This window comes from Rhinoderma darwinii (genome assembly GCF_050947455.1).
Source record: "Rhinoderma darwinii isolate aRhiDar2 chromosome 1 unlocalized genomic scaffold, aRhiDar2.hap1 SUPER_1_unloc_28, whole genome shotgun sequence".
NCBI lineage: Eukaryota > Metazoa > Chordata > Amphibia > Anura > Rhinodermatidae > Rhinoderma > Rhinoderma darwinii.
The window spans coordinates 118,855-143,223 of NW_027461665.1; the positions used below are offsets into that span (position 1 = coordinate 118,855).

At 41.7% G+C, this 24,369-nt stretch overlaps 98 pseudogenes; all 98 read right to left on the minus strand.

The window, feature by feature from the left end:
- Positions 1 to 230: 230 nt before the first annotated feature.
- On the minus strand, positions 231 to 349 carry LOC142672667 (5S ribosomal RNA; annotated as a pseudogene).
- A 67-nt stretch (positions 350 to 416) lies between these two features.
- LOC142672193 (5S ribosomal RNA) lies at positions 417 to 535 on the minus strand (annotated as a pseudogene).
- Positions 536 to 602: 67 nt separating this feature from the next.
- Positions 603 to 721, minus strand: LOC142671187 (5S ribosomal RNA; annotated as a pseudogene).
- A 67-nt stretch (positions 722 to 788) lies between these two features.
- On the minus strand, positions 789 to 907 carry LOC142672205 (5S ribosomal RNA; annotated as a pseudogene).
- A 67-nt stretch (positions 908 to 974) lies between these two features.
- LOC142671419 (5S ribosomal RNA) lies at positions 975 to 1,093 on the minus strand (annotated as a pseudogene).
- A 67-nt stretch (positions 1,094 to 1,160) lies between these two features.
- On the minus strand, positions 1,161 to 1,279 carry LOC142672990 (5S ribosomal RNA; annotated as a pseudogene).
- Positions 1,280 to 1,718: 439 nt separating this feature from the next.
- On the minus strand, positions 1,719 to 1,837 carry LOC142671475 (5S ribosomal RNA; annotated as a pseudogene).
- A 67-nt stretch (positions 1,838 to 1,904) lies between these two features.
- LOC142671347 (5S ribosomal RNA) lies at positions 1,905 to 2,023 on the minus strand (annotated as a pseudogene).
- Positions 2,024 to 2,462: 439 nt separating this feature from the next.
- Positions 2,463 to 2,581, minus strand: LOC142672372 (5S ribosomal RNA; annotated as a pseudogene).
- Positions 2,582 to 2,807: 226 nt separating this feature from the next.
- On the minus strand, positions 2,808 to 2,926 carry LOC142672217 (5S ribosomal RNA; annotated as a pseudogene).
- Positions 2,927 to 2,993: 67 nt separating this feature from the next.
- LOC142671984 (5S ribosomal RNA) lies at positions 2,994 to 3,112 on the minus strand (annotated as a pseudogene).
- A 67-nt stretch (positions 3,113 to 3,179) lies between these two features.
- LOC142672880 (5S ribosomal RNA) lies at positions 3,180 to 3,298 on the minus strand (annotated as a pseudogene).
- Positions 3,299 to 3,365: 67 nt separating this feature from the next.
- LOC142671778 (5S ribosomal RNA) lies at positions 3,366 to 3,484 on the minus strand (annotated as a pseudogene).
- A 67-nt stretch (positions 3,485 to 3,551) lies between these two features.
- Positions 3,552 to 3,670, minus strand: LOC142672229 (5S ribosomal RNA; annotated as a pseudogene).
- Positions 3,671 to 3,737: 67 nt separating this feature from the next.
- Positions 3,738 to 3,856, minus strand: LOC142671288 (5S ribosomal RNA; annotated as a pseudogene).
- Positions 3,857 to 3,923: 67 nt separating this feature from the next.
- Positions 3,924 to 4,042, minus strand: LOC142672241 (5S ribosomal RNA; annotated as a pseudogene).
- A 253-nt stretch (positions 4,043 to 4,295) lies between these two features.
- LOC142671986 (5S ribosomal RNA) lies at positions 4,296 to 4,414 on the minus strand (annotated as a pseudogene).
- Positions 4,415 to 4,853: 439 nt separating this feature from the next.
- Positions 4,854 to 4,972, minus strand: LOC142672991 (5S ribosomal RNA; annotated as a pseudogene).
- Positions 4,973 to 5,039: 67 nt separating this feature from the next.
- LOC142672881 (5S ribosomal RNA) lies at positions 5,040 to 5,158 on the minus strand (annotated as a pseudogene).
- Positions 5,159 to 5,225: 67 nt separating this feature from the next.
- LOC142672423 (5S ribosomal RNA) lies at positions 5,226 to 5,344 on the minus strand (annotated as a pseudogene).
- Positions 5,345 to 5,411: 67 nt separating this feature from the next.
- On the minus strand, positions 5,412 to 5,530 carry LOC142672253 (5S ribosomal RNA; annotated as a pseudogene).
- A 67-nt stretch (positions 5,531 to 5,597) lies between these two features.
- Positions 5,598 to 5,716, minus strand: LOC142672265 (5S ribosomal RNA; annotated as a pseudogene).
- A 67-nt stretch (positions 5,717 to 5,783) lies between these two features.
- On the minus strand, positions 5,784 to 5,902 carry LOC142672922 (5S ribosomal RNA; annotated as a pseudogene).
- A 439-nt stretch (positions 5,903 to 6,341) lies between these two features.
- LOC142671848 (5S ribosomal RNA) lies at positions 6,342 to 6,460 on the minus strand (annotated as a pseudogene).
- A 67-nt stretch (positions 6,461 to 6,527) lies between these two features.
- LOC142671154 (5S ribosomal RNA) lies at positions 6,528 to 6,646 on the minus strand (annotated as a pseudogene).
- Positions 6,647 to 6,899: 253 nt separating this feature from the next.
- LOC142671166 (5S ribosomal RNA) lies at positions 6,900 to 7,018 on the minus strand (annotated as a pseudogene).
- Positions 7,019 to 7,085: 67 nt separating this feature from the next.
- Positions 7,086 to 7,204, minus strand: LOC142672277 (5S ribosomal RNA; annotated as a pseudogene).
- Positions 7,205 to 7,271: 67 nt separating this feature from the next.
- Positions 7,272 to 7,390, minus strand: LOC142672289 (5S ribosomal RNA; annotated as a pseudogene).
- Positions 7,391 to 7,829: 439 nt separating this feature from the next.
- Positions 7,830 to 7,948, minus strand: LOC142672481 (5S ribosomal RNA; annotated as a pseudogene).
- Positions 7,949 to 8,015: 67 nt separating this feature from the next.
- LOC142672121 (5S ribosomal RNA) lies at positions 8,016 to 8,134 on the minus strand (annotated as a pseudogene).
- A 253-nt stretch (positions 8,135 to 8,387) lies between these two features.
- Positions 8,388 to 8,506, minus strand: LOC142671570 (5S ribosomal RNA; annotated as a pseudogene).
- A 253-nt stretch (positions 8,507 to 8,759) lies between these two features.
- LOC142672302 (5S ribosomal RNA) lies at positions 8,760 to 8,878 on the minus strand (annotated as a pseudogene).
- Positions 8,879 to 8,948: 70 nt separating this feature from the next.
- Positions 8,949 to 9,067, minus strand: LOC142672000 (5S ribosomal RNA; annotated as a pseudogene).
- Positions 9,068 to 9,134: 67 nt separating this feature from the next.
- Positions 9,135 to 9,253, minus strand: LOC142672927 (5S ribosomal RNA; annotated as a pseudogene).
- A 67-nt stretch (positions 9,254 to 9,320) lies between these two features.
- LOC142672088 (5S ribosomal RNA) lies at positions 9,321 to 9,439 on the minus strand (annotated as a pseudogene).
- A 67-nt stretch (positions 9,440 to 9,506) lies between these two features.
- Positions 9,507 to 9,625, minus strand: LOC142673137 (5S ribosomal RNA; annotated as a pseudogene).
- A 67-nt stretch (positions 9,626 to 9,692) lies between these two features.
- LOC142671256 (5S ribosomal RNA) lies at positions 9,693 to 9,811 on the minus strand (annotated as a pseudogene).
- A 67-nt stretch (positions 9,812 to 9,878) lies between these two features.
- On the minus strand, positions 9,879 to 9,997 carry LOC142671205 (5S ribosomal RNA; annotated as a pseudogene).
- A 70-nt stretch (positions 9,998 to 10,067) lies between these two features.
- On the minus strand, positions 10,068 to 10,186 carry LOC142672315 (5S ribosomal RNA; annotated as a pseudogene).
- A 67-nt stretch (positions 10,187 to 10,253) lies between these two features.
- Positions 10,254 to 10,372, minus strand: LOC142672439 (5S ribosomal RNA; annotated as a pseudogene).
- Positions 10,373 to 10,439: 67 nt separating this feature from the next.
- Positions 10,440 to 10,558, minus strand: LOC142672396 (5S ribosomal RNA; annotated as a pseudogene).
- Positions 10,559 to 11,183: 625 nt separating this feature from the next.
- On the minus strand, positions 11,184 to 11,302 carry LOC142671700 (5S ribosomal RNA; annotated as a pseudogene).
- Positions 11,303 to 11,369: 67 nt separating this feature from the next.
- On the minus strand, positions 11,370 to 11,488 carry LOC142672327 (5S ribosomal RNA; annotated as a pseudogene).
- A 67-nt stretch (positions 11,489 to 11,555) lies between these two features.
- On the minus strand, positions 11,556 to 11,674 carry LOC142671502 (5S ribosomal RNA; annotated as a pseudogene).
- Positions 11,675 to 11,927: 253 nt separating this feature from the next.
- On the minus strand, positions 11,928 to 12,046 carry LOC142672339 (5S ribosomal RNA; annotated as a pseudogene).
- Positions 12,047 to 12,113: 67 nt separating this feature from the next.
- Positions 12,114 to 12,232, minus strand: LOC142672992 (5S ribosomal RNA; annotated as a pseudogene).
- A 253-nt stretch (positions 12,233 to 12,485) lies between these two features.
- Positions 12,486 to 12,604, minus strand: LOC142672038 (5S ribosomal RNA; annotated as a pseudogene).
- A 67-nt stretch (positions 12,605 to 12,671) lies between these two features.
- Positions 12,672 to 12,790, minus strand: LOC142672770 (5S ribosomal RNA; annotated as a pseudogene).
- Positions 12,791 to 12,857: 67 nt separating this feature from the next.
- Positions 12,858 to 12,976, minus strand: LOC142672379 (5S ribosomal RNA; annotated as a pseudogene).
- Positions 12,977 to 13,219: 243 nt separating this feature from the next.
- On the minus strand, positions 13,220 to 13,338 carry LOC142671709 (5S ribosomal RNA; annotated as a pseudogene).
- Positions 13,339 to 13,405: 67 nt separating this feature from the next.
- LOC142672387 (5S ribosomal RNA) lies at positions 13,406 to 13,524 on the minus strand (annotated as a pseudogene).
- A 67-nt stretch (positions 13,525 to 13,591) lies between these two features.
- Positions 13,592 to 13,710, minus strand: LOC142671606 (5S ribosomal RNA; annotated as a pseudogene).
- Positions 13,711 to 13,777: 67 nt separating this feature from the next.
- Positions 13,778 to 13,896, minus strand: LOC142671202 (5S ribosomal RNA; annotated as a pseudogene).
- Positions 13,897 to 13,963: 67 nt separating this feature from the next.
- LOC142671210 (5S ribosomal RNA) lies at positions 13,964 to 14,082 on the minus strand (annotated as a pseudogene).
- A 67-nt stretch (positions 14,083 to 14,149) lies between these two features.
- Positions 14,150 to 14,268, minus strand: LOC142672351 (5S ribosomal RNA; annotated as a pseudogene).
- Positions 14,269 to 14,335: 67 nt separating this feature from the next.
- On the minus strand, positions 14,336 to 14,454 carry LOC142671969 (5S ribosomal RNA; annotated as a pseudogene).
- Positions 14,455 to 14,521: 67 nt separating this feature from the next.
- LOC142671555 (5S ribosomal RNA) lies at positions 14,522 to 14,640 on the minus strand (annotated as a pseudogene).
- A 67-nt stretch (positions 14,641 to 14,707) lies between these two features.
- On the minus strand, positions 14,708 to 14,826 carry LOC142672763 (5S ribosomal RNA; annotated as a pseudogene).
- Positions 14,827 to 15,080: 254 nt separating this feature from the next.
- Positions 15,081 to 15,197, minus strand: LOC142672680 (5S ribosomal RNA; annotated as a pseudogene).
- Positions 15,198 to 15,265: 68 nt separating this feature from the next.
- Positions 15,266 to 15,384, minus strand: LOC142671148 (5S ribosomal RNA; annotated as a pseudogene).
- A 67-nt stretch (positions 15,385 to 15,451) lies between these two features.
- On the minus strand, positions 15,452 to 15,570 carry LOC142672976 (5S ribosomal RNA; annotated as a pseudogene).
- Positions 15,571 to 16,196: 626 nt separating this feature from the next.
- On the minus strand, positions 16,197 to 16,315 carry LOC142671932 (5S ribosomal RNA; annotated as a pseudogene).
- Positions 16,316 to 16,382: 67 nt separating this feature from the next.
- On the minus strand, positions 16,383 to 16,501 carry LOC142672226 (5S ribosomal RNA; annotated as a pseudogene).
- Positions 16,502 to 16,568: 67 nt separating this feature from the next.
- On the minus strand, positions 16,569 to 16,687 carry LOC142671978 (5S ribosomal RNA; annotated as a pseudogene).
- Positions 16,688 to 16,754: 67 nt separating this feature from the next.
- On the minus strand, positions 16,755 to 16,873 carry LOC142673064 (5S ribosomal RNA; annotated as a pseudogene).
- A 442-nt stretch (positions 16,874 to 17,315) lies between these two features.
- LOC142671734 (5S ribosomal RNA) lies at positions 17,316 to 17,434 on the minus strand (annotated as a pseudogene).
- A 67-nt stretch (positions 17,435 to 17,501) lies between these two features.
- On the minus strand, positions 17,502 to 17,620 carry LOC142672578 (5S ribosomal RNA; annotated as a pseudogene).
- A 67-nt stretch (positions 17,621 to 17,687) lies between these two features.
- Positions 17,688 to 17,806, minus strand: LOC142671695 (5S ribosomal RNA; annotated as a pseudogene).
- Positions 17,807 to 17,873: 67 nt separating this feature from the next.
- LOC142673066 (5S ribosomal RNA) lies at positions 17,874 to 17,992 on the minus strand (annotated as a pseudogene).
- Positions 17,993 to 18,059: 67 nt separating this feature from the next.
- LOC142672363 (5S ribosomal RNA) lies at positions 18,060 to 18,178 on the minus strand (annotated as a pseudogene).
- Positions 18,179 to 18,430: 252 nt separating this feature from the next.
- On the minus strand, positions 18,431 to 18,549 carry LOC142671888 (5S ribosomal RNA; annotated as a pseudogene).
- A 254-nt stretch (positions 18,550 to 18,803) lies between these two features.
- LOC142672727 (5S ribosomal RNA) lies at positions 18,804 to 18,920 on the minus strand (annotated as a pseudogene).
- Positions 18,921 to 18,988: 68 nt separating this feature from the next.
- LOC142672679 (5S ribosomal RNA) lies at positions 18,989 to 19,107 on the minus strand (annotated as a pseudogene).
- A 67-nt stretch (positions 19,108 to 19,174) lies between these two features.
- Positions 19,175 to 19,293, minus strand: LOC142671881 (5S ribosomal RNA; annotated as a pseudogene).
- Positions 19,294 to 19,360: 67 nt separating this feature from the next.
- LOC142672063 (5S ribosomal RNA) lies at positions 19,361 to 19,479 on the minus strand (annotated as a pseudogene).
- Positions 19,480 to 19,546: 67 nt separating this feature from the next.
- Positions 19,547 to 19,665, minus strand: LOC142672376 (5S ribosomal RNA; annotated as a pseudogene).
- Positions 19,666 to 19,732: 67 nt separating this feature from the next.
- Positions 19,733 to 19,851, minus strand: LOC142671921 (5S ribosomal RNA; annotated as a pseudogene).
- A 67-nt stretch (positions 19,852 to 19,918) lies between these two features.
- Positions 19,919 to 20,037, minus strand: LOC142672706 (5S ribosomal RNA; annotated as a pseudogene).
- Positions 20,038 to 20,290: 253 nt separating this feature from the next.
- On the minus strand, positions 20,291 to 20,409 carry LOC142672089 (5S ribosomal RNA; annotated as a pseudogene).
- A 67-nt stretch (positions 20,410 to 20,476) lies between these two features.
- LOC142672700 (5S ribosomal RNA) lies at positions 20,477 to 20,595 on the minus strand (annotated as a pseudogene).
- A 67-nt stretch (positions 20,596 to 20,662) lies between these two features.
- LOC142672956 (5S ribosomal RNA) lies at positions 20,663 to 20,781 on the minus strand (annotated as a pseudogene).
- A 67-nt stretch (positions 20,782 to 20,848) lies between these two features.
- On the minus strand, positions 20,849 to 20,967 carry LOC142671556 (5S ribosomal RNA; annotated as a pseudogene).
- Positions 20,968 to 21,034: 67 nt separating this feature from the next.
- LOC142672424 (5S ribosomal RNA) lies at positions 21,035 to 21,153 on the minus strand (annotated as a pseudogene).
- A 67-nt stretch (positions 21,154 to 21,220) lies between these two features.
- On the minus strand, positions 21,221 to 21,339 carry LOC142671305 (5S ribosomal RNA; annotated as a pseudogene).
- Positions 21,340 to 21,406: 67 nt separating this feature from the next.
- LOC142672785 (5S ribosomal RNA) lies at positions 21,407 to 21,525 on the minus strand (annotated as a pseudogene).
- A 67-nt stretch (positions 21,526 to 21,592) lies between these two features.
- On the minus strand, positions 21,593 to 21,711 carry LOC142671883 (5S ribosomal RNA; annotated as a pseudogene).
- A 67-nt stretch (positions 21,712 to 21,778) lies between these two features.
- On the minus strand, positions 21,779 to 21,897 carry LOC142671306 (5S ribosomal RNA; annotated as a pseudogene).
- Positions 21,898 to 21,964: 67 nt separating this feature from the next.
- Positions 21,965 to 22,083, minus strand: LOC142672388 (5S ribosomal RNA; annotated as a pseudogene).
- A 67-nt stretch (positions 22,084 to 22,150) lies between these two features.
- LOC142671923 (5S ribosomal RNA) lies at positions 22,151 to 22,269 on the minus strand (annotated as a pseudogene).
- A 439-nt stretch (positions 22,270 to 22,708) lies between these two features.
- Positions 22,709 to 22,827, minus strand: LOC142672415 (5S ribosomal RNA; annotated as a pseudogene).
- A 67-nt stretch (positions 22,828 to 22,894) lies between these two features.
- LOC142672426 (5S ribosomal RNA) lies at positions 22,895 to 23,013 on the minus strand (annotated as a pseudogene).
- A 67-nt stretch (positions 23,014 to 23,080) lies between these two features.
- On the minus strand, positions 23,081 to 23,199 carry LOC142673071 (5S ribosomal RNA; annotated as a pseudogene).
- Positions 23,200 to 23,266: 67 nt separating this feature from the next.
- LOC142672798 (5S ribosomal RNA) lies at positions 23,267 to 23,385 on the minus strand (annotated as a pseudogene).
- Positions 23,386 to 23,452: 67 nt separating this feature from the next.
- Positions 23,453 to 23,571, minus strand: LOC142672734 (5S ribosomal RNA; annotated as a pseudogene).
- A 67-nt stretch (positions 23,572 to 23,638) lies between these two features.
- On the minus strand, positions 23,639 to 23,757 carry LOC142672993 (5S ribosomal RNA; annotated as a pseudogene).
- Positions 23,758 to 23,824: 67 nt separating this feature from the next.
- LOC142671421 (5S ribosomal RNA) lies at positions 23,825 to 23,943 on the minus strand (annotated as a pseudogene).
- Positions 23,944 to 24,010: 67 nt separating this feature from the next.
- On the minus strand, positions 24,011 to 24,129 carry LOC142672743 (5S ribosomal RNA; annotated as a pseudogene).
- Positions 24,130 to 24,196: 67 nt separating this feature from the next.
- LOC142672995 (5S ribosomal RNA) lies at positions 24,197 to 24,315 on the minus strand (annotated as a pseudogene).
- Between the last annotated feature and the right edge of the window lie 54 nt (positions 24,316 to 24,369).

Sequence of the window (24,369 nt, forward strand, 5' to 3'; positions counted from 1 at the left end):
CTATTTAATCTATTGTGAAACAAAATCTAAACAACATAATAAAAATTCAATTACACCACGGATTCATAGACAGTCTCCCACACTGGTACTAGCGAGGCCTTAAGCTGTGTAACTTCTGCGATCTGACGAGAGCAGGCACATTCAGCTTAGAATGGCCATTGACATTAAATGCTTTAATCCATAGTCCTTTTTATTCGATTGTGAAACAAAATCTAAACGACATAATAAAAATTCAACCGCACCACGGATTCCCAGACAGTCTCCCACACTGGTACTAGTGAGGCGTTAAGCTGTGTAACTTCTGCGATCTGACGAGAGCAGGCACATTCAGCTTAGAATGGCCATTGACATCAAATTCTTTAATCCATAGTCCTTTTTAATCGATTGTGAAAAAAAATCTAAACGACATAATAAAAAGTCAACCGCACCACGGATTCCCAGACAGTCTCCCACACTGGTACTAGCGAGGCCTTAAGCTGTGTAACTTCTGCGATCTGACGAGAGCAGGCACATTCAGCTTAGAATGGCCATTGACATTAAAAGCCTTAATCCATAGTCCTATTTAATCTATTGTGAAACAAAATCTAAACGACATAATAAAAAGTCAACCGCACCACGGATTCCCAGACAGTCTCCCACACTGGTACTAGTGAGGCCTTAAGCTGTGTAACTTCTGCGTTCTGACGAGAGCAGGCACATTCAGCTTAGAATGGCCATTGACGTTAAATGCTTTAATCCATAGTCCTATTTAATCTATTGTGAAACAAAATCTAAACGACATAATAAAAAGTCAACCGCACCACGGATTCCCAGACAGTCTCCCACACTGGTACTAGCGAGGCCTTAAGCTGTGTAACTTCTGCGATCTGACGAGAGCAGGCACATTCAGCTTAGAATGGCCATTGACATTAAATGCTTTAATCCATAGTCCTTTTTATTCGATTGTGAAACAAAATCTAAACGACATAATAAAAATTCAACCGCACCACGGATTCCCAGACAGTCTCCCACACTGGTACTAGCGAGGCCTTAAGCTGTGTAACTTCTGCGATCTGACGAGAGCAGGCACATTCAGCTTAGAATGGCCATTGACATCAAATTCTTTAATCCATAGTCCTTTTTAATCGATTGTGAAACAAAATCTAAACGACGTAATAAAAAGTCAACCGCACCACGGATTCCCAGACAGTCTCCCACACTGGTACTAGCGAGGCCTTAAGCTGTGTAACTTCTGCGATCTGACGAGAGCAGGGACATTCAGCTTAGAATGGCCATTGACATTAAATGCTTTAATCCATAGTCCTTTTTAATCGATTGTGAAACAAAATCTAAACGACATAATAAAAATTCAACCGCACCACGGATTCCCAGACAGTCTCCCACACTGGTACTAGCGAGGCGTTAAGCTGTGTAACTTCTACGATCTGACGAGAGCAGGCACATTCAGCTTAGAATGGCCATTGACATTAAATGCTTTAATCCATAGTCCTTTTTAATCGATTGTGAAACAAAATCTAAACGACATAATAAAAATTCAACCGCACCATGGATTCCCAGACAGTCTCCCACACTGGTACTAGCGAGGCCTTAAGCTGTGTAACTTCTGCGTTCTGACGAGAGAAGGCACATTCAGCTTAGAATGGCCATTGACGTTAAATGCTTTAATCCATAGTCCTATTTAATCTATTGTGAAACAAAATCTAAACGACATAATAAAAAGTCAACCGCACCACGGATTCCCAGACAGTCTCCCACACTGGTACTAGCGAGGCCTTAAGCTGTGTAACTTCTGCGATCTGACGAGAGCAGGCACATTTAGCTTAGAATGGCCATTGACATTAAATGCTTTAATCCATAGTCCTTTTTAATCGATTGTGAAACAAAATCTAAACAACATAATAATAAGTCAACCGCACCACGGATTCCCAGACAGTCTCCCACACTGGTACTAGCGAGACCTTAAGCTGTGTAACTTCTGCGATCTGACGAGAGCAGGCACATTCAGCTTAGAATGGCCATTGACATTAAATCCTTTAATCCATAGTCCTTTTTAATCGATTGTGAAACAAAATCTAAACGACATAATAAAAAGTCAACCGCACCACGGATTTCCAGCCAGTATCCCACACTGGTACTAGCGAGGCGTTAAGCTGTGTAACTTCTGCGATCTAACGAGAGCAGGCACATTCAGCTTAGAATGGCCATTGACATTAAATGCTTTAATCCATAGTCCTTTTTAATCGATTGTGAAACAAAATCTAAACGACATAATAAAAAGTCAACCGCACCACAGATTCCCAGACAGTCTCCCACACTGGAACTAGCGAGGCCTTAAGCTGTGTAACGTCTGCGATCTGACGAGAGCAGTCACATTCAGCTTAGAATGGCCATTGACATTAAAAGCCTTAATCCATAGTCCTATTTAATCTATTGTGAAACAAAATCTAACCAACATAATAAAAAGTCAACCGCACCACGGATTCCCAGACAGTCTCCCACACTGGTACTAGCGAGGCCTTAAGCTGTGTAACTTCTGCGATATGACGAGAGCAGGGACATTCAGCTTAGAATGGCCATTGACATTAAATGCTTTAATCCATAGTCTTTTTTAATCGATTGTGAAACAAAATCTAAACGACATAATAAAAAGTCTCCCACACTGGTACTAGCGAGGCCTTAAGCTGTGTAACTTCTGCATTCTGACGAGAGCAGTCACATTCAGCTTAGAATGGCCATTGACATTAAAAGCCTTAATCCATAGTCCTATTTAATCTATTGTGAAACAAAATCTAAACGACATAATAAAAAGTCAACCGCACCACGGATTCCCAGACAGTCTCCCACACTGGTACTAGCGAGGCCTTAAGCTGTGTAACTTCTGCGATCTGACGAGAGCAGGCACATTCAGCTTAGAATGGCCATTGACATTAAATGGTTTAATCCATAGTCCTTTTTAATCGATTGTGAAACAAAATCTAAACAACATAATAATAAGTCAACCGCACCACGGATTCCCAGACAGTCTCCCACACTGGTACTAGCGAGGCCTTAAGCTGTGTAACTTCTGCGATCTGACGAGAGAAGGCACATTCAGCTTAGAATGGCCATTGACATTAAATGCCTTAATCCATAGTCCTTTTTAATCGATTGTGAAACAAAATCTAAACGACGTAATAAAAAGTCAACCGCACCACGGATTCCCAGACAGTCTCCCACACTGGTACTAGCGAGGCCTTAAGCTGTGTAACTTCTGCGATCTGACGAGAGCAGGGACATTCAGCTTAGAATGGCAATTGACATTAAATGCTTTAATCCATAGTCCTTTTTAATCGATTGTGAAACAAAATCTAAACGACATAATAAAAAGTCAACCGCACCACGGATTCCCAGACAGTCTCCCACACTGGTACTAGCGAGGCCTTAAGCTGTGTAACTTCTGCGTTCTGACGAGAGAAGGCACATTCAGCTTAGAATGGCCATTGACGTTAAATGCTTTAATCCATAGTCCTATTTAATCTATTGTGAAACAAAATCTAAACGACATAATAAAGAGTCAACCGCACCACGGATTCCCAGACAGTCTCCCACACTGGTACTAGCGAGGCCTTAAGCTGTGTAACTTCTGCGATCTGACGAGAGCAGGCACATTCAGCTTAGAATGGCCATTGACATTAAATGCTTTAATCCATAGTCCTTTTTAATCGATTGTGAAACAAAATCTAAACAACATAATAATAAGTCAACCGCACCACGGATTCCCAGACAGTCTCCCACACTGGTACTAGCGAGGCCTTAAGCTGTGTAACTTCTGCGATCTGACGAGAGCAGGCACATTCAGCTTAGAAAGGCCATTGACATTAAATGCTTTAATCCATAGTCCTTTTTAATCGATTGTGAAACAAAATCTAAACGACATAATAAAAAGTCAACCGCACCACGGATTCCCAGACAGTCTCCCACACTGGTACTAGCGAGGCCTTAAGCTGTGTAACTTCTGCGATCTGACGAGAGCAGGCACATTCAGCTTAGAATGGCCATTGACATTAAATGCTTTAATCCATAGTCCTTTTTAATCGATTGTGAAACAAAATCTAAACGACATAATAAAAAGTCAACCGCACCACAGATTCCCAGACAGTCTCCCACACTGGAACTAGCGAGGCCTTAAGCTGTGTAACTTCTGCGATCTGACGAGAGCAGTCACATTCAGCTTAGAACGGCCATTGACATTAAAAGCCTTAATCCATAGTCCTATTTAATCTATTGTGAAACAAAATCTAACCAACATAATAAAAAGTCAACCGCACCACGGATTCCCAGACAGTCTCCCACACTGGTACTAGCGAGGCCTTAAGCTGTGTAACTTCTGCGATCTGACGAGAGAAGGCACATTCAGCTTAGAATGGCCATTGACATTAAATGCTTTAATCCATAGTCCTTTTTAATCGATTGTGAAACAAAATCTAAACGACGTAATAAAAAGTCAACCGCACCACGGATTCCCAGACAGTCTCCCACACTGGTACTAGCGAGGCCTTAAGCTGTGTAACTTCTGCGATCTGCCGAGAGCATTGACATTCAGCTTAGAATGGCCATTGACATTAAATGCTTTAATCCATAGTCCTTTTTAATCGATTGTGAAACAAAATCTAAACGACATAATAAAAAGTCAACCGCACCACGGATTCCTAGACAGTCTCCCACACTGGTACTAGCGAGGCCTTAAGCTGTGTAACTTCTGCGATCTGACGAGAGAAGGCACATTCAGCTTAGAATGGCCATTTACATTAAATGCTTTAATCCATAGTCCTTTTTAATCGATTGTGAAACAAAATCTAAACGACGTAATAAAAAGTCAACCGCACCACGGATTCCCAGACAGTCTCCCACACTGGTACTAGCGAGGCCTTAAGCTGTGTAACTTCTGCGATCTGACGAGAGCAGGGACATTCAGCTTAGAATGGCCATTGACATTAAATGCTTTAATCCATAGTCCTTTTTAATCGATTGTGAAACAAAATCTAAACGACATAATAAAGAGTCAACCGCACCACGGATTCCCAGACAGTCTCCCACACTGGTACTAGCGAGGCCTTAAGCTGTGTAACTTCTGCGATCTGACGAGAGCAGGGACATTCAGCTTAGAATGGCAATTGACATTAAATGCTTTAATCCATAGTCCTTTTTAATCGATTGTGAAACAAAATCTAAACGACATAATAAAAATTCAACCGCACCACGGATTCCCAGACAGTCTCCCACACTGGTACTAGCGAGGCCTTAAGCTGTGTAACTTCTGCGTTCTGACGAGAGAAGGCACATTCAGCTTAGAATGGCCATTGACGTTAAATGCTTTAATCCATAGTCCTATTTAATCTATTGTGAAACAAAATCTAAACGACATAATAAAAAGTCAACCGCACCACGGATTCCCAGACAGTCTCCCACACTGGTACTAGCGAGGCCTTAAGCTGTGTAACTTCTGCGATCTGACGAGAGCAGGCACATTCAGCTTAGAATGGCCATTGACATTAAATGCTTTAATCCATAGTCCTTTTTAATCGATTGTGAAACAAAATCTAAACAACATAATAATAAGTCAACCGCACCACGGATTCCCAGACAGTCTCCCACACTGGTACTAGCGAGGCCTTAAGCTGTGTAACTTCTGCGATCTGACGAGAGCAGGCACATTCAGCTTAGAATGGCCATTGACATTAAATGCTTTAATCCATAGTCCTTTTTAATCGATTGTGAAACAAAATCTAAACGACATAATAAAAAGTCAACCGCACCACGGATTCCCAGACAGTCTCCCACACTGGTACTAGTGAGGCCTTAAGCTGTGTAACTTCTGCGATCTGACGAGAGCAGGCACATTCAGCTTAGAATGGCCATTGACATTAAATGCTTTAATCCATAGTCCTTTTTAATCGATTGTGAAACAAAATCTAAACGACATAATAAAAAGTCAACCGCACCACGGATTTCCAGACAGTCTCCCACACTGGTACTAGCGAGGCGTTAAGCTGTGTAGCTTCTGCGATCTAACGAGAGCAGGCACATTCAGCTTAGAATGGCCATTGACATTAAATGCTTTAATCCATAGTCCTTTTTAATCGATTGTGAAACATAATCTAAACGACATAATAAAAAGTCAACCGCACCACAGATTCCCAGACAGTCTCCCACACTGGAACTAGCGAGGCCTTAAGCTGTGTAACTTCTGCGATCTGACGAGAGAAGTCACATTCAGCTTAGAATGGCCATTGACATTAAAAGCCTTAATCCATAGTCCTATTTAATCTATTGTGAAACAAAATCTAACCAACATAATAAAAAGTCAACCGCACTACGGATTCCCAGACAGTCTCCCACACTGGTACTAGCGAGGCCTTAAGCTGTGTAACTTCTGCGATCTGACGAGAGCAGGGACATTCAGCTTAGAATGGCCATTGACATTAAATGCTTTAATCCATAGTCTTTTTTAATCGATTGTGAAACAAAATCTAAACGACATAATAAAAAGTTAACCGCACCACGGATTCCCAGACAGTCTCCCACACTGGTACTAGCGAGGCCTTAAGCTGTGTAACTTCTGCGTTCTGACGAGAGCAGGCACATTCAGCTTAGAATGGCCATTGACGTTAAATGCTTTAATCCATAGTCCTATTTAATCTATTGTGAAAAAAAATCTAAACGACATAATAAAAAGTCAACCGCACCACGGATTCCCAGACAGTCTCCCACACTGGTACTAGCGAGGCGTTAAGCTGTGTAACTTCTGCGTTCTGACGAGAGAAGGCACATTCAGCTTAGAATGGCCATTGACATTAAATGCTTTAATCCATAGTCCTATTTAATCTATTGTGAAACAAAATCTAAACGACATAATAAAAAGTCAACCGCACCACGGATTCCCAGACAGTCTCCAACACTGGTACTAGCGAGGCCTTAAGCTGTGTAACTTCTGCGATCTGACGAGAGCAGGCACATTCAGCTTAGAATGGCCATTGACATTAAATGCTTTAATCCATAGTCCTTTTTAATCGATTGTGAAACAAAATCTAAACAACATAATAATAAGTCAACCGCACCACGGATTCCCAGACAGTCTCCCACACTGGTACTAGCGAGGCCTTAAGCTGTGTAACTTCTGCGATCTGACGAGAGCAGGCACATTCAGCTTAGAATGGCCATTGACATTAAATGCTTTAATCCATAGTCCTTTTTAATCGATTGTGAAACAAAATCTAAACGACATAATAAAAAGTCAACCGCACCACGGATTCCCAGACAGTCTCCCACACTGGTACTAGCGAGGCCTTAAGCTGTGTAACTTCTGCGATCTGACGAGAGCAGGCACATTCAGCTTAGAATGGCCATTGACATTAAATGCTTTAATCCATAGTCCTTTTTAATCGATTGTGAAACAAAATCTAAACGACATAATAAAAAGTCAACCGCACCACGGATTCCCAGACAGTCTCCCACAATGGTACTTGCGAGGCGTTAAGCTGTGTAACTTCTGCGATCCAACTAGAGCAGGCACATTCAGCTTAGAATGGCCATTGACATTAAATGCTTTAATCCATAGTCCTTTTTAATCGATTGTGAAACAAAATCTAAACGACATAATAAAAATTAAACCGCACCACGGATTCCCAGACAGTCTCCCACACTGGTACTAGCGAGGCCTTAAGCTGTGTAACTTCTGCGATCTAACTAGAGCAGGCACATTCAGCTTAGAATGGCCATTGACATTAAATGCTTTAATCCATAGTCCTTTTTAATCGATTGTGAAACAAAATCTAAACGACATAATAAAAAGTCTACCGCACCACGTATTCCCAGACAGTCTCCCACACTGGTACTAGCGAGGCCTTAAGCTGTGTAACTTCTGCGATTTGACGAGAGCAGGCACATTCAGCTTAGAATGGCCATTGCCATTAAAAGCCTTAATCCATAGTCCTATTTAATCTATTGTGAAACAAAATCTAAACAACATAATAAAAAGTCAACCGCACCACGGATTCCCAGACAGTCTCCCACACTGGTACTAGCGAGGCGTTAAGCTGTGTAACTTCTGCGATCTAACGAGAGCAGGCACATTCAGCTTAGAATGGCCATTGACATTAAATGCTTTAATCCATAGTCCTTTTTAATCGATTGTGAAACAAAATCTAAACGACATAATAAAAAGTCAACCGCACCACGGATTCCCAGACAGTCTCCCACACTGGTAATAGCGAGGCCTTAAGCTGTGTAACTTCTGCGATCTGACAAGAGCAGGCACATTCAGCTTAGAATGGCCTTTGACATTAAAACCCTTAATCCATAGTCCTATTTAATCTATTGTGAAACAAAATCTAAACAACATAATAAAAAGTCAACCGCACCACGGATTCCCAGACAGTCTCCCACACTGGTACTAAGGAGGCCTTAAGCTGTGTAACTTCTGCGATCTGACGAGAGCAGGGACATTCAGCTTAGAATGGCCATTGACATTAAAGGCTTTAATCCATAGTCCTTTTTAATCGATTGTGAAACAAAATCTAAACGACATAATAAAAATTCAACCGCACCACGGATTCCCAGACAGTCTCCCACACTGGTACTAGTGAGGCCTTAAGCTGTGTAACTTCTGCATTCTGACCAGAGCAGGCACATTCAGCTTAGAATGGCCATTGACATTAAATGCTTTAATCCATAGTACTTTTTAATCGATTGTGAAACAAAATCTAAACGACATAATAAAAAGTCAACCGCACCACGGATTCCCAGACAGTCTCCCACACTGGTACTAGCGAGGCCTTAAGCTGTGTAACTTCTGCGATCTGACGAGAGCAGGCACATTCAGCTTAGAATGGCCATTGACATAAAAAAATGCTTTAATCCATAGTCCTTTTTAATCGATTGTGAAACAAAATCTAAACGACATAATAAAAAGTCAACCGCACGACGGATTCCCAGACAGTCTCCCACACTGGTACTAGCGAGGCCTTAAGCTGTGTAACTTCTGCGATCTGACGAGAGCAGGCACATTCAGCTTAGAATGACCATTGACTTTAAAAGCCTTAATCCATAGTCCTATTTAATCTATTGTGAAACAAAATCTAAACAACATAATAAAAAGTCAACCGCACCACGGATTCCCAGACAGTCTCCCACACTGGTACTAGCGAGGCCTTAAGCTGTGTAATTTCTGCGATCTGACGAGAGCAGGGACATTCAGCTTAGAATGGCCATTGACATTAAAGGCTTTAATCCATAGTCCTTTTTAATCGATTGTGAAACAAAATCTAAACGACATAATAAAAATTCAACCGCACCACGGATTCCCAGACAGTCTCCCACACTGGTACTAGCGAGGCCTTAAGCTGTGTAACTTCTGCGTTCTGACCAGAGCAGGCACATTCAGCTTAGAATGGCCATTGACGTTAAGTGCTTTAATCCATAGTCCTATTTAATCTATTGTGAAACAAAATCTAAACGACATAATAAAAAGTCAACCACACCACGGATTCCCAGACAGTCTCCCACACTGGTACTAGCGAGGCCTTAAGCTGTGTAACTTCTGCGATCTGACGAGAGCAGGCACATTCAGCTTAGAATGGCCATTGACATTAAATGCTTTAATCCATAGTACTTTTTAATCGATTGTGAAACAAAATCTAAACGACATAATAAAAAGTCAACCGCACCACGGATTCCCAGACAGTCTCCCACACTGGTACTAGCGAGGCCTTAAGCTGTGTAACTTCTGCGATCTGACGAGAGCAGGCACATTCAGCTTAGAATGGCCATTGATATAAAATGCTTTAATCCATAGTACTTTTTAATCGATTGTGAAACAAAATCTAAACGACATAATAAAAAGTCAACCGCACCACGGATTCCCAGACAGTCTCCCACACTGGTACTAGCGAGGCCTTAAGCTGTGTAACTTCTGCGATCTGACGAGAGCAGGTACATTCAGCTTAGAATGGCCATTGACATAAAAACATGCTTTAATCCATAGTCCTTTTTAATCGATTGTGAAACAAAATCTAAACGACATAATAAAAAGTCAACCGCACCACGGATTCCCAGACAGTCTCCCACACTGGTACTAGCGAGGCCTTAAGCTGTGTAACTTCTGCGATCTGACGAGAGCAGGCACATTCAGCTTAGAATGGCCATTGACGTTAAATGCTTTAATCCATAGTCCTATTTAATCTATTGTGAAACAAAATCTAAACGACATAATAAAAAGTCAACCGCACCACGGATTCCCAGACAGTCTCTCACACTGGTACTAGCGAGGCGTTAAGCTGTTTAACTTCTGCGATCTAACGAGAGCAGGCACATTCAGCTTAGAATGGCCATTAACATTAAATGCTTTAATCCATAGTCCTTTTTAATCGATTGTGAAACAAAATCTAAACGACATAATAAAAAGGCAACCGCACCACGGATTCCCAGACAGTCTCCCACACTGGTACTAGCGAGGCCTTAAGCTGTGCAACTTCTGCGATCTGACGAGAGCAGGGACATTCAGCTTAGAATGGCCATTGACATTAAATGCTTTAATCCATAGTCCTATTTAATCTATTGTGAAACAAAATCTAAACGACATAATAAAAAGTCAAACGCACCACGGATTCCAAGACAGTCTCCCACACTGGTACTAGCGAGGACTTAAGCTGTGTAACTTCTGCGATCTGACGAGAGCAGGCACATTCAGCTTAGAATGGCCATTGACGTTAAATGCTTTAATCCATAGTCCTATTTAATCTATTGTGAAACAAAATCTAAACGACATAATAAAAAGTCAAACGCACCACGGATTCCAAGACAGTCTCCCACACTGGTACTAGCGAGGACTTAAGCTGTGTAACTTCTGCGATCTGACGAGAGCAGGCACATTCAGCTTAGAATGGCCATTGACGTTAAATGCTTTAATCCATAGTCCTATTTAATCTATTGTGAAACAAAATCTAAACGACATAATAAAAAGTCAAACGCACCACGGATTCCAAGACAGTCTCCCACACTAGTACTAGCGAGGCGTTAAGATGTGTAACTTCTGCGATCTAACGAGAGCAGGCACATACAGCTTAGAATGGCCATTGGCATTAAATGCTTTAATCCATAGTCCTTTTTAATCGATTGTGAAACAAAATCTAAACGACATAATAAAAAGTCAACCACACCACCGATTCCCAGACAGTCTCCCACACTAGTACTAGCGAGGCCTTAAGCTGTGTAACTTCTGCGATCTGACGAGAGCAGGCACATTCAGCTTAGAATGGCCATTGACATTAAAAGCCTTAATCCATAGTCCTATTTAATCTATTGTGAAATAAAATCTAAACAACATAATAAAAAGTCAACCGCACCACGGATTCCCAGACAGTCTCCCACACTGGTACTAGCGAGGCCTTAAGCTGTGTAACTTCTGCGATCTGACGAGAGCAGGCACATTCAGCTTAGAATGGCCATTGACATTAAATGCTTTAACCCATAGTCCTTTTTAATCGATTGTGAAACAAAATCTAAACGACATAATAAAAAGTCAACCGCACCACGGATTCCCAGACAGCCTCCCACACTGGTACTAGCGAGGCCTTAAGCTGTGTAACTTCTGCGATCTGACGAGAGCAGGGACATTCAGCTTAGAATGGCCATTGACATTAAATCCTTTAATCCATAGTCCTTTTTAATCAATTGTGAAACAAAATCTAAACGACATAATAAAAATTAAACCGCACCACGGATTCCCAGACAGTCTCCCACACTGGTACTAGCGAGGCCTTAAGCTGTGTAACTTCTGCGTACTGCCGAGAGCAGGCACATTCAGCTTAGAATGGCCATTGACATTAAATGCTTTAATCCATAGTCCTATTTAATCTATTGTGAAACAAAATCTAAACGACATAATAAAAAGTCAACCGCACCACGGATTCCCAGACAGTCTCCCACACTGGTACTAGCGAGGCCTTAAGCTGTGTAACTTCTGCGATCTGACGAGAGCAGGCACATTCAGCTTAGAATGGCCATTGACATTAAATGCTTTAATCCATAGTCCTTTTTAATCGATTGTGAAACAAAATCTAAACGACATAATAAAAAGTCAACCGCACCACGGATTCCCAGACAGTCTCCCACACTGGTACTAGCGAGGCCTTAAGCTGTGTAACTTCTGCGATCTGACGAGAGCAGGGACATTCAGCTTAGAATGGCCATTGACATTAAATGCTTTAATCCATAGTCCTTTTTAATCGATTGTGAAACAAAATCTAAACGACATAATAAAACTTCAACCGCACCACGGATTCCCAGACAGTCTCCCACACTGGTACTAGCGAGGCCTTAAGCTGTGTAACTTCTGCGTTCTGACGAGAGCAGGCACATTCAGCTTAGAATGGCCATTGGCGTTAAATGTTTTAATCCATAGTCCTATTTAATCTATTGTGAAACAAAATCTAAACGACATAATAAAAAGTCAGCCGCACCACGGATTCCCAGACAGTCTACCACACTGGTACTAGCGAGGCCTTAAGCTGTGTAACTTCTGCGATCTGACGAGAGCAGGCACATTCAGCTTAGAATGGCCATTGACATTAAATGCTTTAATCCATAGTCCTTTTTAATCGATTGTGAAACAAAATCTAAACGACATAATAAAAAGAAAACCGCACCACGGATTCCCAGACAGTCTCCCACACTGGTACTAGCGAGGCCTTAAGCTGTGCAACTTCTGCGATCTGACGAGAGCAGGGACATTCAGCTTAGAATGGCCATTGACATTAAATGCTTTAATCCATAGTCCTTTTTAATCGATTGTGAAACAAAATCTAAACGACATAATAAAAAGTCAACCGCACCACGGATTCCCAGACAGTCTCCCACACTGGTACTAGCGAGGCCTTAAGCTGTGTAACTTCTGCGATCTGACGAGAGCATTCACATTCAGCTTAGAATGGCCATTGACATTAAATGCTTTAATCCATAGTCCTTTTTAATCGATTGTGAAACAAAATCTAAACGACATAATAAAAAGTCAACCGCACCACGGATTCCCAGACAGTCTCCCACACTGGTACTAGCGAGGCCTTAAGCTGTGTAACTTCTGCGATCTGACACATTCAGATTAGAATGGCCATTGACATTAAATGCTTTAATCCATAGTCCTTTTTAATCGATTGTGAAACAAAATCTAAACGACATAATAAAAAGTCAACCGCACCACGAATTCCCAGACAGTCTCCCACACTGGTACTAGCGAGGCCTTAAACTGTGTAACTTCTGCGTTCTGACCAGAGCAGGCACATTCAGCTTAGAATGGCCATTGACGTTAAATGCTTTAATCCATAGTCCTATTTAATCTATTGTGAAACAAAATCTAAACGACATAATAAAAAGTCAACCGCACCACGGATTCCCAGACAGTCTCCCACACTGGTACTAGCGAGGATTTAAGCTGTGTAACTTCTGCGATCTGACGAGAGCAGGCACATTCAGCTTAGAATGGCCATTGACATTAAATGCTTTAATCCATAGTCCTTTTTAATCGATTGTGAAACAAAATCTAAACGACATAATAAAAAGTCAACCGCACCACGGATTCCCAGACAGTCTCCCACACTTGTACTAGCGAGGCCTTAAGCTGTGTAACTTCTGCGATCTGACGAGAGCAGGGACATTCAGCTTAGAATGGCCATTGACATTAAATGCTTTAATCCATAGTCCTTTTTAATCGATTGTGAAACAAAATCTAAACGACATAATAAAAAGGCAACCGCACCACGGATTCCCAGACAGTCTCCCACACTGGTACTAGCGAGGCCTTAAGCTGTGTAACTTCTGCGATCTGACGAGAGCAGGCACATTCAGCTTAGAATGGCCATTGACGCTAAATGCTTTAATCCATAGTCCTATTTAATCTATTGTGAAACAAAATCTAAACGACATAATAAAAAGTCAACCGCACCACGGATTCCCAGACAGTCTCCCACACTGGTACTAGCGAGGCCTTAAGCTGTGTAACTTCTGCAATCTGACGAGAGCAGGCACATTCAGCTTAGAATGGCAATTGACATTAAATGCTTTAATCCATAGTCCTTTTTAATCGATTGTGAAACAAAATCTAAACGACATAATAAAAAGTCAACCGCACCACGGATTCCCAGACAGTCTCCCACACTGGTACTAGCGAGGCCTTAAGCTGTGTAACTTCTGCGATCTGACGAGAGCAGGCACATTCAGCTTAGAATGGCCATTGACATTAAATGCTTTAATCCATAGTCCTTTTTAATCGATTGTGAAACAAAATCTAAACGACATAATAAAAAGTCAACCGCACCACGGATTCCCAGACAGTCTCCCACACTGGTACTAGTGAGGCCTTAAGCTGTGTAACTTCAGCGATCTGACGAGAGCAGGTACATTCAGCTTAGAATGCCCATTGACACTAAATGCTTTAATCCATAGTCCTTTTTAATCGATTGTGAAACAAAATCTAAACGACATAATAAAAAGTCAACCGCACCACGGATACCCAGACAGTCTCCCACACTGGTACTAGCGAGGCCTTAAGCTGTGTAACTTCTGCGATCTGACGAGAGCAGGCACATTCAGCTTAGAATGGCCATTGACATTAAATGCCTTAATCCATAGTCCTTTTTAATTGATTGTGAAACAAAATCTAAACGTCATAATAAAAAGTCAACCGCACCACGGATTCCCAGACAGTCTCCCACACTTGTACTAGCGAGGCCTTAAGCTGTGCAACTTCTGCGATCTGACGCGAGCAGGGACATTCAGCTTAGAATGGCCATTGACGTTAAATACTTTAATCCATAGTCCTATTTAATCTATTGTGAAACAAAATCTAAACGACATAATAAAAAGTCAACCGCACCACGGATTCCCAGACAGTCTCCCACACTAGTACTAGCGAGGCGTTAAGCTGTGTAACTTCTGCGATCTAACGAGAGAAGGCACATTCAGCTTAGAATGGCCATTGGCATTAAATGCTTTAATCCATAGTCCTTTTTAATCGATTGTGAAACAAAATCTAAACGACATAATAAAAAGTCAAACGCACCACGGATTCCCAGACAGTCTCCCACACTGGTACTAGCGAGGCCTTAAGCTGTGTAACTTCTGCGATCTGACGAGAGCAGGCACATTCAGCTTAGAATGGCCATTGACATTAAAAGCCTTAATCCATAGTCCTATTTAATCTATTGTGAAATAAAATCTAAACAACATAATAAAAAGTCAACCGCACCACGGATTCACAGACAGTCTCCTACACTGGTACTAGCGAGGCCTTAAGCTGTGTAACTTCTGCGATCTGACGAGAGCAGGCACATTCAGCTTAGAATGGCCATTGACATTAAATGCTTTAATCCATAGTCCTTTTTAATCGATTGTGAAACAAAATCTAAACGACATAATAAAAAGTCAACCGCACCACGGATTCCCAGACAGTCTCCCACTCTGGTACTAGCGAGGCCTTAAGCTGTGTAACTTCTGCGATCTGACGAGAGCAGGCACATTCAGCTTAGAATGGCAATTGACGTTATATGCTTTCATCCATAGTCCTATTTAATCTATTGTGAAACAAAATCTAAACGACATAATAAAAAGTCAACCGCACCACGGATTCCCAGACAGTCTCCCACACTGGTACTAGCGAGGCGTTAAGCTGTGTAACTTCTGCGATCTAACTAGAGCAGGAACATTCAGCTTAGAATGGCCATTGACATTAAATGCTTTAATCCATAGTCCTTTTTAATCGATTGTGAAACAAAATCTAAACGACATAATAAAAATTAAACCGCACCACGGATTCCCAGACAGTCTCCCACACTGGTACTAGCGAGGCCTTAAGCTGTGTAACTTCTGCTATCTAACGAGAGCAGGCACATTCAGCTTAGAATGGCCATTGACGTCATATGCTTTCATCCATAGTCCTATTTAATCTATTGTGAAACAAAATCTAAACGACAAAAATAAAAAGTCAACCGCACCACGGATTCCCAGACAGTCTCCCACACTGGTACTAGCGAGGCGTTAAGCTGTGGAACTTCTGCGATCTAACTAGAGCAGGCACATTCAGCTTAGAATGGCAATTGACATTAAATGCTTTAATCCATAGTCCTTTTTAATCGATTGTGAAACAAAATCTAAACGACATAATAAAAAGTCAACCGCACCACGTATTCCCAGACAGTCTCCCACACTGGTACTAGCGAGGCCTTAAGCTGGGTAACTTCTGTGATCTGACGAGAGCAGGCACATGCAGCTTAGAATGGCCATTGACATTAAAAGCCTTAATCCATAGTCCTATTTAATCTACTGTGAAACAAAATCTAAACAACATAATAAAAAGTCAACCGCACCACGGATTCCCAGACAGTCTCCCACACTGGTACTAGCGAGGCCTTAAGCTGTGTAACTTTTACGATCTGACGAGAGCAGGGACATTCAGCTTAGAATGGCCATTGACATTAAAAGCCTTAATCCATAGTCCTATTTAATCGATTGTGAAACAAAATCTAAACGACATAATAAAAATTCAACCACACCACAGATTCCCAGACAGTCTCCCACACTGGTACTAGCGAGGCCTTAAGCTGTGTAACTTCTGCGTTCTGACGAGAGCAGGCACATTCAGCTTAGAATGGCTATTGACGTTAAATGCTTTAATCCATAGTCCTATTTAATCTATTGTGAAACATAATCTAAACGACATAATAAAAAGTCAACCGCACCACGGATTCCCAGACAGTCTCCCACACTGGTACTTGCGAGGCCTTAAGCTGTGTAACTTCTGCGATCTGACGAGAGCAGGCACATTCAGCTTAGAATGGCCATTGACATTAAATGCTTTAATCCATAGTCCTTTTTAATCTATTGTGAAAAAAAAAAATCTAAACGACATAATAAAAAGTCAACCGCACCACGGATTCCCAGACAGTCTCCCACACTGGTACTAGCGAGGGCTTAAGCTGTGTAACTTCTGCGATCTGACAAGAGCTGGCACATTCAGCTTAGAATGGCCATTGACATTAAATGCTTTAATCCATAGTCCTTTTTAATCGATTGTGAAACAAAATCTAAACGACATAATAAAAAGTCAACCGCACCACGGATTCCCAGACTGTCTCCCACACTGGTACTAGCAAGTCCTTAAGCTGTGTAACTTCTGCGATCTGACGAGAGCAGGCACATTCAGCTTAGAATGGCCATTGACATTAAATGCTTTAATCCATAGTCCTTTTTAATCGATTGTGAAACAAAATCTAAACGACATAATAAAAAGTCAACCGCACCACGGATTCCCAGACAGTCTCCCACACTGGTACTAGCGAGGCCTTAAGCTGTGTAACTTCTGCGATTTGACGAGAGCAGGCACATTCAGCTTAGAATGGCCATTGACATTAAAAGCCTTAATCCATAGTCCTATTTAATCTATTGTGAAACAAAATCTAAACAACATAATAAAAAGTCAACCGCACCACGCATTCCCAGACAGTCTCCCACACTGGTACCAGCGAGGCCTTAAGCTGTGCAACTTCTGCGATCTGACGAGAGCAGGGACATTCAGCTTAGAATGGCCATTGACAATAAAGGCTTTAATCCATAGTCCTTTTTAATCGATTGTGAAACAAAATCTAAACGACATAATAAAAACTCAACCGCACCACGGATTCCCAGACAGTCTCCCACACTGGTACTAGCGAGGCCTTAAGCTGTGTAATTTCTGCGATCTGACGAGAGCAGGGACATTCAGCTTAGAATGGCCATTGACATTAAATGCTTTAATCCATAGTCCTATTTAATCTATTGTGAAACAAAATCTAAACGACATAATAAAAAGTCAACCGCACCACGGATTCCCAGACAGTCTCCCACACTGGTACTAGCGAGGCCTTAAGCTGTGTAATTTCTGCGATCTGACGAGAGCAGGCACATTCAGCTTAGAATAGCCATTGACATTAAATGCTTTAATCCGTAGTCCTTTTTAATCGATTGTGAAACAAAATCTAAACGACATAATAAAAAGTCAACCGCACCACGGATTCCCAGACAGTCTCCCACACTGGTACTAGCGAGGCCTTAAGCTGTGTAACTTCTGCGATCTGACGAGAGCAGGCACATTCAGCTTAGAATGGCCATTGACATTAAATGCTTTAATCCATAGTCCTTTTTAATCGATTGTGAAACAAAATCTAAACAACATAATAAAAAGTCAACGCACCACGGATTCCTAGACAGTCTCCCACACTGGTACTAGCGAGGCCTTAAGCTGTGTAACTTCTGCGATTTGACGAGAGCAGGCACATTCAGCTTAGAATGGCCATTGACATTAAATGCTTTAATCCATAGTCCTTTTTAATCGATTGTGAAACAAAATCTAAACGACATAATAAAAATTCAACCGCACCACGGATTCCCAGACAGTCTCCCACACTGGTACTAGCGAGGCCTTAAGCTGTGTAACTTCTGCGTTCTGATTAGAGCAGGCACATTCAGCTTAGAATGGCCATTGACGTTAAATGCTTTAATCCATAGTCCTATTTAATCTATTGTGAAACAAAATCTAAACGACATAATAAAAAGTCAACCGCACCACGGATTCCCAGACAGTCTCCCACACTGGTACTAGCGAGGCGTTAAGCTGTGTAACTTCTGCGATCTAACGAGGGCAGGCACATACAGCTTAGAATGGCCATTGACATTAAAAGCCTTAATCCATAGTCCTATTTAATCTATTGTGAAACAAAATCTAAACAACATAATAAAAATTCAATTACACCACGGATTCCCAGACAGTCTCCCACACTGGTACTAGCGAGGCCTTAAGCTGTGTAACTTCTGCGTTCGGACGAGAGCAGGCACATTCAGCTTAGAATGGCCATTGACATTAAACGCTTTAATCCATAGTCCTATTTAATCTATTGTGAAAAAAAATCTAAACGACATAATAAAAAGTCAACCGCACCACGGATTCCCAGACAGCCTCCCACACTGGTACTAGTGAGGCGTTAAGCTGTGTAACTTCTGCGATCTAACGAGAGCAGGCACATTCAGCTTAGAATGGCCATTGACAGTAAATGCTTTAATCCATAGTCCTTTTTAATCGATTGTGAAACAAAATCTAAACAACATAATAAAAAGTCCACCGCACCACGGATTCCCAGACAGTCTCCCACACTGGTACTAGCGAGGCCTTAAGCTGTGTAACTTCTGCGATCTGACGAGAGCAGGCACATTCAGCTTAGAACGGCCATTGACATTAAAAGCCTTAATCCATAGTCCTATTTAATCTATTGTGAAACAAAATCTAAACAACATAATAAAAAGTCAACCGCACCACGGAGTCCCAGACAGTCTCCCACACTGGTACTAGCGAGGCCTTAAGCTGTGTAACTTCTGCGATCTGACGAGAGCAGGGACATTCAGCTTAGAATGGCCATTGACGTTAAATGCTTTAATCCATAGTCCTTTTTAATCGATTGTGAAACAAAATCTAAACGACATAATAAAAAGTCAACCGCACCACGGATTCCCAGACAGTCTCCCACACTGGTACTAGCGAGGCCTTAAGCTGTGTAACTTCTGCGATCTGACGAGAGCAGGCACATTCAGCTTAGAATGGCCATTGACATTAAATGCTTTAATCCATAGTCCTTTTTAATCGATTGTGAAACAAAATCTAAACGACATAATAAAAAGTCAACCGCACCACGGATTCCCAGACAGTCTCCCACACTGTTACTAGCGAGGCCTTAAGCTGTGTAACTTCTGCGATCTGACGAGAGCAGGGACATTCAGCTTAGAATGGCCATTGACATAAAATGCTTTAATCCATAGTCCTTTTTAATCGATTGTGAAACAAAATCTAAACGACATAATAAAAATTCAACCGCACCACGGATTCCCAGACAGTCTCCCACACTGGTACTAGTGAGGCCTTAAGCTGTGTAACTTCTGCGATCTGACGAGAGAAGGCACATTCAGCTTAGAATGGCCATTGACGTTAAATGCTTTAATCCATAGTCCTATTTAATCTATTGTGAAACAAAATCTAAACGACATAATAAAAAGTCAACCGCACCACGGATTCCCAGACAGTCTCCCACACTGGTACTAGCGAGGCGTTAAGCTGTGTAACTTCTGCGATCTAACAAGAGCAGAGACATTCAGCTTAGAATGGCCATTGACATTAAAGGCTTTAATCCATAGTCCTTTTTAATCGATTGTGAAACAAAATCTAAACGACATAATAAAAATTCAACCGCACCACGGATTCCCAGACAGTCTCCCACACTGGTACTAGCGAGGCCTTAAGCTGTGTAACTTCTGCGTTCTGACCAGAGCAGGCACATTCAGCTTAGAATGGCCATTGACGTTAAATGCTTTAATCCATAGTCCTATTTAATCTATTGTGAAACAAAATCTAAACGACATAATAAAAAGTCAACCGCACCACGGATTCCCAGACAGTCTCCCACACTGGTACTAGCGAGGCCTTAAGCTGTGTAACTTCTGCTATCTGACGAGAGAAGGCACATTCAGCTTAGAATGGCCATTGACATTAAATGCTTAAATCGATAGTCCTTTTTAATCGATTGTGAAACAAAATCTAAACGACGTAATAAAAAGTCAACCGCACCACGGATTCCCAGACAGTCTCCCACACTGGTACTAGCGAGGCCTTAAGCTGTATAACTTCTGCGATCTGACGAGAGCAGGGACATTCAGCTTAGAATGGCCATTGACATTAAATGCTTTAATCCATAGTCCTTTTTAATCGATTGTGAAACAAAATCTAAACGACATAATAAAAAGTCAACCGCACCACGGATTCCCAGACAGTCTCCCACACTGGTACTAGCGAGGCCTTAAGCTGTGTAACTTCTGCGATCTGACGAGAGCAGGGACATTCAGCTTGGAATGGCCATTGACATTAAATGCTTTAATCCATAGTCCTTTTTAATCGATTGTGAAACAAAATCTAAACGACATAATAAAAATTCAACCGCACCACGGATTCCCAGACAGTCTCCCACACTGGTACTAGCGAGGCCTTAAGCTGTGTAACTTCTGCGTTCTGACGAGAGAAGGCACATTCAGCTTAGAATGGCCATTGACGTTAAATGCTTTAATCCATAGTCCTATTTAATCTATTGTGAAACAAAATCTAAACGACATAATAAAAAGTCAACAGCACCACGGAGTCCCAGACAGTCTCCCACACTGGTACTAGCGAGGCCTTAAGCTGTGTAACTTCTGCGATCTGACGAGAGCAGGGACATTCAGCTTAGAATGGCCATTGACATTAAATGCTTTAATCCATAGTCTTTTTTAATCGATTGTGAAACAAAATCTAAACAACATAATAAAAAGTCAACCGCACCACGGATTCCCAGACAGTCTCCCACACTGGTACTAGCGAGGCCTTAAGCTGTGTAACTTCTGCGTTCTGACGAGAGCAGGCACATTCAGCTTAGAATGGCCATTGACGTTAAATGCTTTAATCCATAGTCCTTTTTAATCGATTGTGAAACAAAATCTAAACAACATAATAAAAAGTCCACCGCACCACGGATTCCCAGACAGTCTCCCACACTGGTACTAGCGAGGCCTTAAGCTGTGTAACTTCTGCGATCTGACGAGAGCAGGCACATTCAGCTTAGAACGGCCATTGACATTAAAAGCCTTAATCCATAGTCCTATTTAATCTATTGTGAAACAAAATCTAAACAACATAATAAAAAGTCAACAGCACCACGGAGTCCCAGACAGTCTCCCACACTGGTACTAGCGAGGCCTTAAGCTGTGTAACTTCTGCGATCTGACGAGAGCAGGGACATTCAGCTTAGAATGGCCATTGACGTTAAATGCTTTAATCCATAGTCCTTTTTAATCGATTGTGAAACAAAATCTAAACGACATAATAAAAAGTCAACCGCACCACGGATTCCCAGACAGTCTCCCACACTGGTACTAGCGAGGCCTTAAGCTGTGTAACTTCTGCGATCTGACGAGAGCAGGCACATTCAGCTTAGAATGGCCATTGACATTAAATGCTTTAATCCATAGTCCTTTTTAATCGATTGTGAAACAAAATCTAAACGACATAATAAAAAGTCAACCGCACCACGGATTCCCAGACAGTCTCCCACACTGTTACTAGCGAGGCCTTAAGCTGTGTAACTTCTGCGATCTGACGAGAGCAGGGACATTCAGCTTAGAATGGCCATTGACATAAAATGCTTTAATCCATAGTCCTTTTTAATCGATTGTGAAACAAAATCTAAACGACATAATAAAAATTCAACCGCACCACGGATTCCCAGACAGTCTCCCACACTGGTACTAGCGAGGCCTTAAGCTGTGTAACTTCTGCGATCTGACGAGAGAAGACACATTCAGCTTAGAATGGCCATTGACGTTAAATGCTTTAATCCATAGTCCTATTTAATCTATTGTGAAACAAAATCTAAACGACATAATAAAAAGTCAACCGCACCACGGATTCCCAGACAGTCTCCCACACTGGTACTAGCGAGGCGTTAAGCTGTGTAACTTCTGCGATCTAACGAGAGCAGAGACATTCAGCTTAGAATGGCCATTGACATTAAAGGCTTTAATCCATAGTCCTTTTTAATCGATTGTGAAACAAAATCTAAACGACATAATAAAAATTCAACCGCACCACGGATTCCCAGACAGTCTCCCACACTGGTACTAGCGAGGCCTTAAGCTGTGTAACTTCTGCGTTCTGACCAGAGCAGGCACATTCAGCTTAGAATAGCCATTGACGTTAAATGCTTTAATCCATAGTCCTATTTAATCTATTGTGAAACAAAATCTAAACGACATAATAAAAATTCAACCGCACCACGGATTCCCAGACAGTCTCCCACACTGGTACTAGCGAGGCCTTAAGCTGTGTAACTTCTGCGTTCTGACGAGAGAAGGCACATTCAGCTTAGAATGGCCATTGACGTTAAATGCTTTAATCCATAGTCCTATTTAATCTATTGTGAAACAAAATCTAAACGACATAATAAAAAGTCAACTGCACCACGGATTCCCAGACAGTCTCCCACACTGGTACTAGCGAGGCCTTAAGCTGTGTAACTTCTGCGATCTGACGAGAGCAGGGACATTCAGCTTAGAATGGCCATTGACATTAAATGCTTTAATCCATAGTCTTTTTTAATCGATTGTGAAACAAAATCTAAACAACATAATAAAAAGTCAACCGCACCACGGATTCCCAGACAGTCTCCCACACTGGTACTAGCGAGGCCTTAAGCTGTGTAACTTCTGCGTTCTGACGAGAGCAGGCACATTCAGCTTAGAATGGCCATTGACGTTAAATGCTTTAATCCATAGTCCTATTTAATCTATTGTGAAAAAAAATCTAAACGACATAATAAAAAGTCAACCGCACCACGGATTCCCAGACAGTCTCCCACACTGGTACTAGCGAGGCGTTAAGCTGTGTAACTTCTGTGATCTAACGAGAGCAGGCACATTCAGCTTAGAATGGCCATTGACAGTAAATGCTTTAATCCATAGTCCTTTTTAATCGATTGTGAAACAAAATCTAAACGACATAATAAAAAGTCAACCGCACCACGGATTCCCAGACAGTCTCCCACACTGGTACTAGCGAGGCCTTAAGCTGTGTAACTTCTGCGATCTGACGAGAGCAGGGACATTCAGCTTAGAATGGCCATTGACATAAAATGCTTTAATCCATAGTCCTTTTTAATCGATTGTGAAACAAAATCTAAACGACATAATAAAAATTCAACCGCACCACGGATTCCCAGACAGTCTCCCACACTGGTACTAGCGAGGCCTTAAGCTGTGTAACTTCTGCGATCTGACGAGAGCAGGCACATTCAGCTTAGAATGGCCATTGACGTTAAATGCTTTAATCCATAGTCCTATTTAATCTATTGTGAAACAAAATCTAAACGACATAATAAAAAGTCAACCGTACCACGGATTCCCAGACAGTCTCCCACACTGGTACTAGCGAGGCGTTAAGCTGTGTAACTTCTGCGATCTAACGAGAGCAGGGACATTCAGCTTAGAATGGCCATTGACATTAAATGCTTTAATCCATAGTCCTTTTTAATCGATTGTGAAACAAAATCTAAACGACATAATAAAAAGTCAACCGCACCACGGATTCCCAGACAGTCTCCCACACTGGTACTAGCGAGGCCTTAAGCTGTGTAACTTCTGCGATCTGACGAGAGCAGGGACATTCAGCTTAGAATGGCCATTGACATTAAATGCTTTAATCCATAGTCCTTTTTAATCGATTGTGAAACAAAATCTCAA